Raw genomic sequence first — 11,007 nt, 5'->3', positions numbered from 1 at the left:
CTTAATGGCCACAGAAAAACTCTCCTTTATCGACTGTATTTCAAGCCACTGGTACCCTTTAAAACCAGGGATAAAACTGGCTCCCAAAAGCGTTCTTCTCTTGCAAAATCTTCTAGAAGTCTGGCCCAGGTCCACCTGGTTATCGCGCAGAGGAGCCGCCTGCAGACCTAGAAAATGTAAAGGTTGAACTGCTGCCTCGCAGTGACTGGAGAGGGTGGGGTCCTTGGGGTGAAATGGTCCTGTTTCCTGCCCAACGGTTGGGCTACACAGTCCCCAGGGCATGTGGGTGGGTGACACTCCCATGACCCAAACCGCCTTGCCACACCCCAGAGGTGCCCTCCATGCCCCAGGCTGCAGTGTGCACGAGAGCCCAAGTGCTCCCTGTCAGGGTCAGGGTCGTTGCCACCTAGTGTCCCCAGAGGGCAGTTCGTGGGCCAGTCGACTTCCTGGCATCTGACCCCCAGACCCTGGAGGGGCTGGAGGAGAGGGCCCTTTGCTCCTGCCTGGGAGCACAGGGCCCACACACCCAGGGTTGTCTGCCTCGAGTAAGTGCCCAATAAGGAACCCGACAAACAGTTAATGGAAAAAAGTCAACACAACAACAAATGGGTTTCCAGTTAGAAGATAGGAAGTACCAAAGATCTGATTCCAACACCAACTACAAATCGAAGGCACACATCCCCTAAAGACGGGCGCCAGGCCCTGGGTTGTAAAGGGGAGCAACACACCCATGGAGTTTCCTGGGGTGGGGGTGGGGGCGGGGGCAGAAATTCAGTAAATCTCAAAAATATGTGTGCAGCTACACACTTTGACAAGTGCTAGGAAGGAAAAGTATTCTACGAGAGTGTTACAGGTGGATTTCCCAGAGAAGACTCTGGGGAAGTGGCATTTAAACTGAGACCCGAAGGATGAGATAGGGGAGGAAGGGGGCAGCAGGGGAGGAAGGAGGCAGTGAGGGGATGTTCCAATAACAAGACATGAACAGATAATTTTTAGATAAGGACACATAAATGACTAAAAGAAGTATGAAAGAATGTTCAGCCTTACTAGTAACGTAGGAATTACAAGTTGAAAGAACAAGATGTCATTTTAGATGTATTACATGAGCAGGTGTGTGTCTAAATGTTCGGCTTGGCAAAAGAGGAATGATAGCATCTATCTACTGTGACAAGAATGTTTTAAAAAATTATTACTCTTTGACCCAGTAATTTATCTTCTATGTACAAGGAAAAACATAACATTATAATACTGAAAAAATTAGAAACAACCTAAATGGTTGAATAAATATGGTGGAATATTGTAAAGCTAATAAAAACAATGCTTTTCATTAATCTTGTTTGGCACAGTGGGTTTCGTCCTCTTTCCATTCTCTCTTGAGCCCACTCTAGTTTGACTTTCAATTCCAACACTTCACTGAACATTTATAGACTATTTCACCCAACAACAGCAGAATACATGTTCTTCTCAAGCTCACATGAAACATCACCAAAGCAGACTACATCTGGGCCATGCAAATTGAAAAGAATAGAAATCATACAAAGTATGTTCTCAGATCACAATGAAATTAAACTAGAAATTAATAAGAGATAGCTGGAAAAATCCCAAAATATTTGGAGATTTAACAACACACTTCTAAATAATAAATGGGTGAAAGAAGGAGACTTGAGAAATTTAAAAATATTTTGAACTAAATGAAAATGAAAATACAACTTATCAAAATTTGTGGGATGCAATGAAAGCAATGCTTAGAGGGAAATTTATAGCATTGGATGCATATATTAAAAAAGAAGAGGGCTGGCCCAGTGGAATCATGGTTAAGTCCATGTGCTCCACTTCAGCGGCCTGGGGTTCACAGGTTCGGATCCCAGGCGTGGACCTACACACCGCTCATCAAGCTACGCTGTGGCAGCATCCCACACACAAAACAGAGGAAGATTGGCATAGATGTTAGCTCAATGACAATCTTCCTCAAGCAAAAAGAGGAGGATTGGCAACAGATGTTAGCTCAGGGCCAATCTTCCTCACTAAGAAAAAAAGAAGAAGAAGAAGAAAGATCTAAAATCAATAATCTTAAGTTGCCATCTTAAGATCTACAAAAGAAGATGTAATTAAATCCAAGGTAAACAAAAGAAAAGACATAATAAAAATTAGAGTAGAAATCAATGAAATTAAAAACAGGGAATCAATAGAGAAAATCAACAAAATCAACAGCTGTTTCTTTGAAAAGATCAACACAATTGATAATCCCCTAGCCAGACTAATCAACAATAGAAGATAGAAGGCACAAATTAATACTATCAGAAATGATAAAGGGGCCATCACTGTGAATCCTATGAACATTAAAAGGATAATAAAGGAATATTGTGAATAACTCTATGCCCATAAATTTGATAACCTAGATGAAATGGACCAATTCCTGAAAGACACAATCTACCAAAACTAACTCAAGGAAAAGTAATCTGAATAGGCCTGTATTAATTAAAGAAACTATGAATAATTAATAACCTTCCAAAACAGAAAGCACCAGGCACAGATGGTTTCACTGGTGAAGTCTACAAAACATTTATGGAAGAAATTATGCCAATTCTCTACAATCTCTTCCAGAAAACAGAAGCAGAGGGAACACTTCATCACTCATTCTATGAGGCCAGCATTACCCTAACACAAAAACCAGACAAAGGCATTACAAGAAAGGAAAACTACAGACTAATTTCTCTCATGGACATAGCTGCCAAAATCCTCAATGAAATATTAGCAACTTGAATCCAACAGTTTATAAAGAGAATTATATATCGTGACAAAGTGAAATTCTTTCCAGGTATGCAAGGCCAGTTCAACATTTGGAAATCAATGAATGTAATCCATCACATCAATAGGCTAAAGAAGAAAAATTATATAATAACATCAGATGTAGAAAAAGCATTAGACAAAATCCAACATCCATTCATGATAAAAAGCTTCAGCAAACTAGGAATAGAGGGGAGCTTCCTCAACTTGATAGAGAACATGTACAAAAACTTACAGCCGGGGCCAGCCCAGTGGTGCAGCAGTTAAGTGTGTGTGCTCCGCTGCAGCAGCCAGAGGTTTGCCGGTTCGGATCCCGGGTGTGCACCGATGCACCGCTTGTCAAGCCATGCTGTGGCGGTGTCCCACGTAAAGTAGAGGAAGATGGACACGGATGTTAGCCCAGGGCCAGTCTTCCTCAGCAAAAAGAGGAGGATTGGCATTGGATGTTAGCTCAAGGCTGATCTTCCTCACCAAAAACAAAAAACAAAAAAACTTACAGCCAACGTCATAATTAATGGGTAGAAACTACATACTTTTCACCTAAGATCAAGAATAAGGAACAGGATCAGGGGCAAGGATATCCCCTCCCACCACTCCTATTTAACACATATTGGAAGTTCTAGCTAATGAAATAGGACAAGTAAAGGAAATAAAAGGTATACACATTGGGAAGGAAGAAATAAAACTGTCTTTGCAGATGACATGATTGTCTGTGTAGAAAATCCCAAAGAATATACACACACACGCACACAAACTCCTGGAACTCGAAAGCAGTTATAGCAAGGTGGCAGGATACAAGACCAATCTACAAAAGTCAATTGCTTTCCTACATACCAGCAATGAACAAATAGAATTTGAAATTAAAAATACAACACTATTTCCATTAGTACACCAAAAAAAGTGTTTAGGCATAAATCTAACAAAATATATACAAGATCTATACAAGGAAAATTACAAAACTTGAAAGAAATCAAAGATCTAAATAAATGGAGAGCTATTCTATGTTCATGAATAGGAAGACTCAGTAGTGTTAAGATATCAGTTCTTCCCAAATACTAGCTATATACTGATGTCACCCAAATGTATATTTCCAGCTCCAACCTCTCCCCTGATGTCTAAACCTTATATACAATTCCTTCTTGATAGTTCCACTTGGATGTCTAATGGACATCTCAAATTCAAAATGGCTATAACCATTTTACCATCTGATAACCATCAGAACTCACCACTGTTATGAGATTGTTATCATGGAAGAAAGCAAAGGATTATGTCACATTCTACTATTCTTGGTGGCATTGAGATTGCCTCAGCATGAGAGATAGAAGCAACAAATGTATCATTAAAGAGGTTAGGAGAAAACTCTGTAGTTCTAAATTTGAATTGGAAGTATCAGTATGAACTCATGGTGTATTTTTATCTTAAGAAAATGTGTCCTAACTCTGTCCACAGAAAGAGCCAGGAAAATGATCAGCTCAGCACCAATGAACACCATTTCCCAATAAAAGGAAACAAGGTACTTCAGAGAAATGGCCGATTCTAGGTCTGCAGCAGAAAATGTACAGAATGAGTCTAGAACACCTTCTAATACCAGATAGCAAGGATTCTATCAAAAGACTACCCATATTCTGCCAAAACAACTCAGACACCAACTGTATAGAGGTTCCTGATGGCCAAAGATAGGACAATTTGAGAATCAATAAGGGTAATAATTGTAGTTATTGAAAAATATCAAATATGTTTAAATCTTTGAGTTTATAATTATACTTAAAAAACAAAAACTAATTGATTATCATTGGAGGATGCTATTGAACCAGCTTATTATTTTGAACACGTGTAAACAAGGGAAAGAATCTAGCATTTATCCTGCCTTTTCTATATGAAACACTGGGTAGCCAAATAGCAGAGGAGGGGAAGTTTCTCTTTACAGAAATATTCTAGTCAGTAAATGAAAAAAGAATAATAAAATTAAAGAATCACTATCGTGCAACCTGTAACGAATTCATGGATCTTAACATTAAGCATCAATGCCTGCTAACATCAGAAAAAAATAAGACAACCAGATGTTATGCCTTCTTATTGAAGCATATACCACCATCTGTGATGTAGTCTTGCCAAAAAATTGAACTTGAATCTGATCAAGCCTCTGGATCCAAATTCCATTTTATAGGGGATAGAGGAACATTTTAAATGACACCGTGGAGATGCAATGATCAAAATCCTGACTGTGGGAGACTATACAGGACAAATAGCTCAATTTCTTCAACAAATATTTTAAGAACAAAATATATGAAAGGGGAGCTTATAGTTTAAATGAGAGTTTAAGTGATAGTTAAGAGACATAACCAATAGTAATGTGCAGATTTTGAGTCTTGATTCAAAAATCTGAAAAGGAAAAAAAAAGACTTTTATGAGACAATTAGGAATATTTGATAAAATTAAGAAATTACTCTTAATTTTCTAAAGCATGATAATGATATGTGGTTATGTTAAAAAAAGGAGAGAGTCCTTTTATCCTATATTCATGGATGAAATGATGCCTGGGATTTAAAATAAAACAAGCAGGGGAAAGAAGTTAGGGGTATGGGTGAAACAATATTGCCCACAAATTGATAATTAATGCATCTACGTGATGGATACATGGGGGTTCATGTGTTTTAAATGGCCACAACTTTGATCTGGTGAAAACAGTTACACTTTCTGACTCTACAACTTCCGGGCTCCCTATTTTCCCTCTAAATTCTTCCTAAAAACAAGTCAGTTATATTCTGAATTCACTGAGCTCACTATTTTTTCCTTGCATTATCTAACCAAAATCAGCAATCAACAGTCAACATATGCTACCAATGGTCTGCGTCGAAACTTCCTTGACAAATGCCACAAGTTCTTTAAGTTGGCCAAGTTACTGAAGGCCACAGTTTTACCAAATGTTTCACCATTATACAACACAGTGACCATTTTCCATCCTCTATAACAATTTCTTTGCCCGATCCTAAGACAAATGCCATGTATTTTAGGCTTTTGTAACAATACTCTCCATATCTGGTACCGAATAAGTCAGGTATGGTTGCAGTGGTACAGTGGGAAAGATATCCCCAAACTCAGTGGATTATAGTAAGCATTTAATTTTCTCACTCATGGGTCTGCAGGTTGGTTGAGGTAGCTCTGCTTCACTCTAGACTTCAGGTCGGATTCAGTTCTGATTCATGTGCAGCATTCTGGAGCTTGGACTTAGGGGCAGCAGCTACCTGGTGAACGTCCTTCTCGTGCAAGAGCCAAGGCAAGGTGCACAAGCAGATTTAAGGTCTCATGTTTTGACCACTCACATTTTGCTGACTAAAGCAAGTCACACAGTGAAGTTCAAAGTCAACAGAATAGGAAAGAATATGTTATCCCAAGAGGGCGTGGGGGCTGAATATGTGCTAAACAGCAATTTATTACAAATAGCGAACAAAACAGATAAAATTCTTGTCCCTATGGGGCTTACATTCTAGGAAAAAGGATAAATTTAAAGAACTAAGAAATGGGGATAGTGTGGTCTGAAAGGATATTTTTGCACATGTGAGCAAGGTTATATGCACAAGGATGTCTTATGCAGCAAATTTGTAATGATAAAACAGTGGAACAACCTAAATGTTCATCAATCACAGCTATTTAAATAAAATTGTATGTCAACTAAATAGGCTGGGGGTTCTTTATTTACTTATTTTGATAAATTTGATAAACTTATATGGTATTCAGTTCTTTAAAAGAATGAGGTAAGTCCATATATAGTAACAAGAAAAGGTGGAACTGATTATGAGTTTTTAGGTATCTCTCCTAAAAAATTTATGCCAATAAAATCCTTTATTTTTATCTACACAGAAGGGATCATTCTGTAAAACACTTTAAATTATATCTTACAAATTCTTCCTACATCAGAACATACAAATCTACTGTCTTCTTTAAGTGGCTGTATTGGATTCCATTATAAAGATGGTTCATAATTTACTCAATTGCTTCCCTTTAGATGGACTCCTGGAGTTTTCCAAGTGTTATGTCTACGCATGTTTATAATAATAAACATTCCTATACCTGTATATTGACATAATTTTGCAAGAATAATCTATCACATATTGCAAAGTATTATAAAGCTTAAAAATGCCTCAAACTAATATAGCATGATATTAGCACAATAATAAATGTTCAGTCAGTGTATCAGAACAGAGAATCTAAAAATATATCTATATCCATCTATACCTATATTTATATATCTATATCTATATATCTTTATATGAATTTACAGAGTCATTCAGAGGGTGTACTTGGTCATGGAGCTGGATATGTCAGAATCCTGGTTCCACTATGTCCTAACTGCAGGACCTTGAGATAATCACTTAATCTCTCTAAACCCAGGGATGGCCTTGAATGGGGAAGATAGTGATACTTACCTCATGGCTGCAACTATTAAAATAGATATGATAGAGAAAAGTCTTGGACAACTGCCTAGCACATAATAAATTCTCAACACACATTAGATATAATGATTAGCATTTTGCAAATGATAAAAGTGGTGTTACAAATAAGTGAAGTAATGAAAGATTATTAAAAAGTAACTGGAGTGTTGGAAAGGATGTGGAGAAAACAGAAACCTTGTACGCTGCTAGTGGGAATGTAAATTGGTGCAGCCACTATGGAAAACAGTATGGAGAGTCCTCAAAAAATTAAAACTATGATCTAGCTATTCCACTTCTGGGTATTTATCCAAAGAATATGAAAACACTAATTTGAAAAGATATATGCACCCCTATGTTCGTTACAGCATTATTTACAGTAGCCAAGACATGGAAACAACCTAAGTGCCCAGCGATGGATGATGAAAATGTGGTATATATATAAAATGGAATACTACTCAGCCATAAAAAAGATGAAGTCTTGCCATTTGGAACAATATTGATGGACCTTGCAAGTATCATGCTAAGTGAAATAAGATGGAGAAAGACAAATACCATATGATTTCACTGATATGTGGAAGATAAACAACAACAACAACAACAAACAAACACATAGATACAAAGAACAGATTGGTGGTTACCAGAGTGGAAGGAGGTGGGGGAGGGTGAAAGGGGTAAAGGGGGACATTTGTACAGTGACCATGGAAACAACACTTTTGGTGGGGAAAACGATGTATTGTACACAGAAGTTGAAATATAATGATGTACACCTGAAATTTATATGTTATAGACCAATGTTACCTCAATTAAAAAAAAAGTGGAGCAATTTTATAAATATATGAGGAAATGAAATTAGAGCCATAAACACAAATTATTGATTTAAACTGTAAAACTAAAACAACTAGAAAAAAATATAGCTGGAGATTTAAGTAATGTCAGAATGGGCAAGAAAATATAAAGCAAAAGAGAAGTGGAAGAAAAAACAAAATAAATGCTTGCTGGTTTTAATAATATAAAATTAAAATATATACTATGTCCAAAAAACCATTAACAAAACCAATGGCAAAGCATAAACTGGGGAAAGCTAGCTGCAGCATTTGTGAAAAGGTGTCTGACGTGCTCAAAAAATATTGTGTAACCATTTACTATTGAGTCAACACTTACTATTGAGTCAACACTTAAAAAAAAATTTAAGAGAAAAATGCTCGGGAATGAAACTGTAAATCAAGGATCCTATATCCAGCAACGCCATCTTTTAAAAACAAAGGTGACAAGAACTTTCCTAGGTAAACAAAAACTAGGAGAATTTGTGACCAGTAGAGACCTACTTTACAAGAAATACTAAAAGAATTCCTTCAGGCTAAAAGCAAGTGACCCCAGATGGCAATTCAGATCCACATAAATGAAACAAAGAGCACTGATAAAGTTGATCAAGTAATTATGAAAGACACTATAAATGCATTTTTTCTCCTTTCCTCTCTTAAATGATTTAAAAAGCAATTGGATAAAATAATATATATGTAATGTATTGTTGGGCCTATAGCATAAAGAAATGTAATAGATGTGTAATATATTTGCCAATAAAATAACAAAAGAGGTTGGTGAGAGTAAAATTGTAATGGGCTAAGGAAATGACGACAGATGGTAATGTAATAACTGTAACAATGTATTGTTGGTTTTGTAACATTGATAGATATAACATGGAAAGGAATAATACATAAATAATACACAAAAGGGGAAAGGAAATAGAGCTATATAGAAGAAGCATTTTTATGTATCACAGGAATTAAGCTAGTATCAATCTGAAGCTGATTTTGATAATTGAAGATGTATATGGTAAAACCTAGAGCAACCACTAAAAAAATCCAAAAAAATCACTACTGGGGTTAAAATGCTACATTAGAATATATTCACTTAATGCAAAAGCAAGCAGTAAAGACACAAGAAATACAGAAAACAAAAAGTAAAATGGCAGACATAAATCCAACTATATCAATAATAATATTAAAGGTGAGTGGATTAAACAATCCAACCAAAAGGCCAAGATTATCACATTGGATTAAAAAACAGGATCAAAGTATATATTGTCTACAGGGTACATACTTTAGATTCAAAGACACAAATCTGTTGAAAGTAAAAGAATGGAAAAAGATGTAACATGCAAACAGCAGCCACAAGAAAGCTGGAGTGGCTACACTAATATCAGACAAAATAGACTTCAAAACAAAAAATGTTACTACAGATAAAGAGGGACATTTCATAATGATAAAAGGATAAAACAAGAATATATAACAATTATAAACATACATGTATCTAATAAGAGAGCACCAAAGTACATACAACTAAGGCTGGGGATTTCTTTCAAACTTTCAAGGAATAGGTACTTTCCATCTTATTATGAAGAATTCTTGGATACATAGGCTGAAAATTGAAAATGCTACCATTTATTCCTTTAGGCAAACATATCAATATACAAATATGATAAAATATAAAAAAGAAAATCATATGATAAACTCAGAAACAGCTTCTGATTCTGAATTCTGTCAGTTTTCATACAAGATGTCATCTTACCTATCTCTCTGAAATTTAGGGTAACTGCTCTATTTTCTTCTTTGTTTCTCAAAATCCAGAGCATCCTGGTTCAGTGATGTTTTAACCAGTTTCATATATTTGTCAATTTTTTATTTTATGCAATGATTTTTAAAATAAATTTAAAGTCATACTTTTAAATAGTAAGTTTCCTTTATGTTTTAATTCAGAAACAGAATTACTAGTGAATACATTTTGCTAGAGCAACTTGATGGAAATAAAATTGTGGAAACTATATAGCAATTTAGAAAAGCTTTATTATAAAATGAAAGTGGAAAATCAGGATGTAAATTAGTATCTATGTAAAATATCTTAATGCATTGACATAAATGGAACAGAAGGTGAAAAAAAGATGCAGTTGATTGACACGGCTGGGCATTGAGATTTTGGAAGATATTTATTTCTTGTCTAACTTACCCATATTCTTGTTGAAATGTCATGTGATACATAAAACTCAGATAAGAAGATAAAAAATAACTAGCTTGAATGAGCGGCAGAATTAGGGAATCCTAGAGCCCTGAATGAACCTTTCCTCTTCCTGTCCCAACACCAGTCTGACCCTCCCATCAGATGTGTTCATATCTCTGTGTCTCTGCTGTAAGAAAGAGAAATCAGCCCTGATATCCAGGAGCTGGCCTGGCACTCACAGCTAGGTCTTGGTACTCTCCTGATAAACACACAGTATTTCACAGTATCACACAAGGCTACTCTGTGACTATTATGGAGCAAGACAGAACAAGACCACTCTGTAATCATGTCCGAACACAAAAACATGAACACTGTCCAAGCCACAAAAATGACTAAATTCACCCTGTGAGGGCTGATATGAGTGACTGCTACTTCTTTGCCAATCACAGCTTTGGCCTCAGTCTAGTCTTCCCTCCTTATAGATAAAATAGATTAAGTTATTCAATGAAAATTATCCCCACTTTGTGATGGCATTTAATCCAGAGCAAAAACCCAATTCCTTAAATCCTCACCAAAATCACCTCACACAAGCCCAAATCTTTTAATAAGTCCTTTCTAGCACCTTCCTACTAAGATGAGATGCCTCACTATTCCCCCATGGTGTGTATTCTCCCTTGTTATAATGAGTAATAAACTCAACTTATTCAACAAGAGGAGTGTTCCCAGGTTTTGGCTGCAGGGCATTGACAGCTGGAATAGTCAAGTTATTTGGTAAAAGGATCTCTCTTTCCAT

The sequence above is a fragment of the Ceratotherium simum genome, chromosome 26 (assembly GCF_057802395.1).
Source record: "Ceratotherium simum simum isolate JZ-2026a chromosome 26, ASM5780239v1, whole genome shotgun sequence".
Taxonomy (NCBI): domain Eukaryota; kingdom Metazoa; phylum Chordata; class Mammalia; order Perissodactyla; family Rhinocerotidae; genus Ceratotherium; species Ceratotherium simum.
This window is presented reverse-complemented; position numbering follows the sequence as displayed.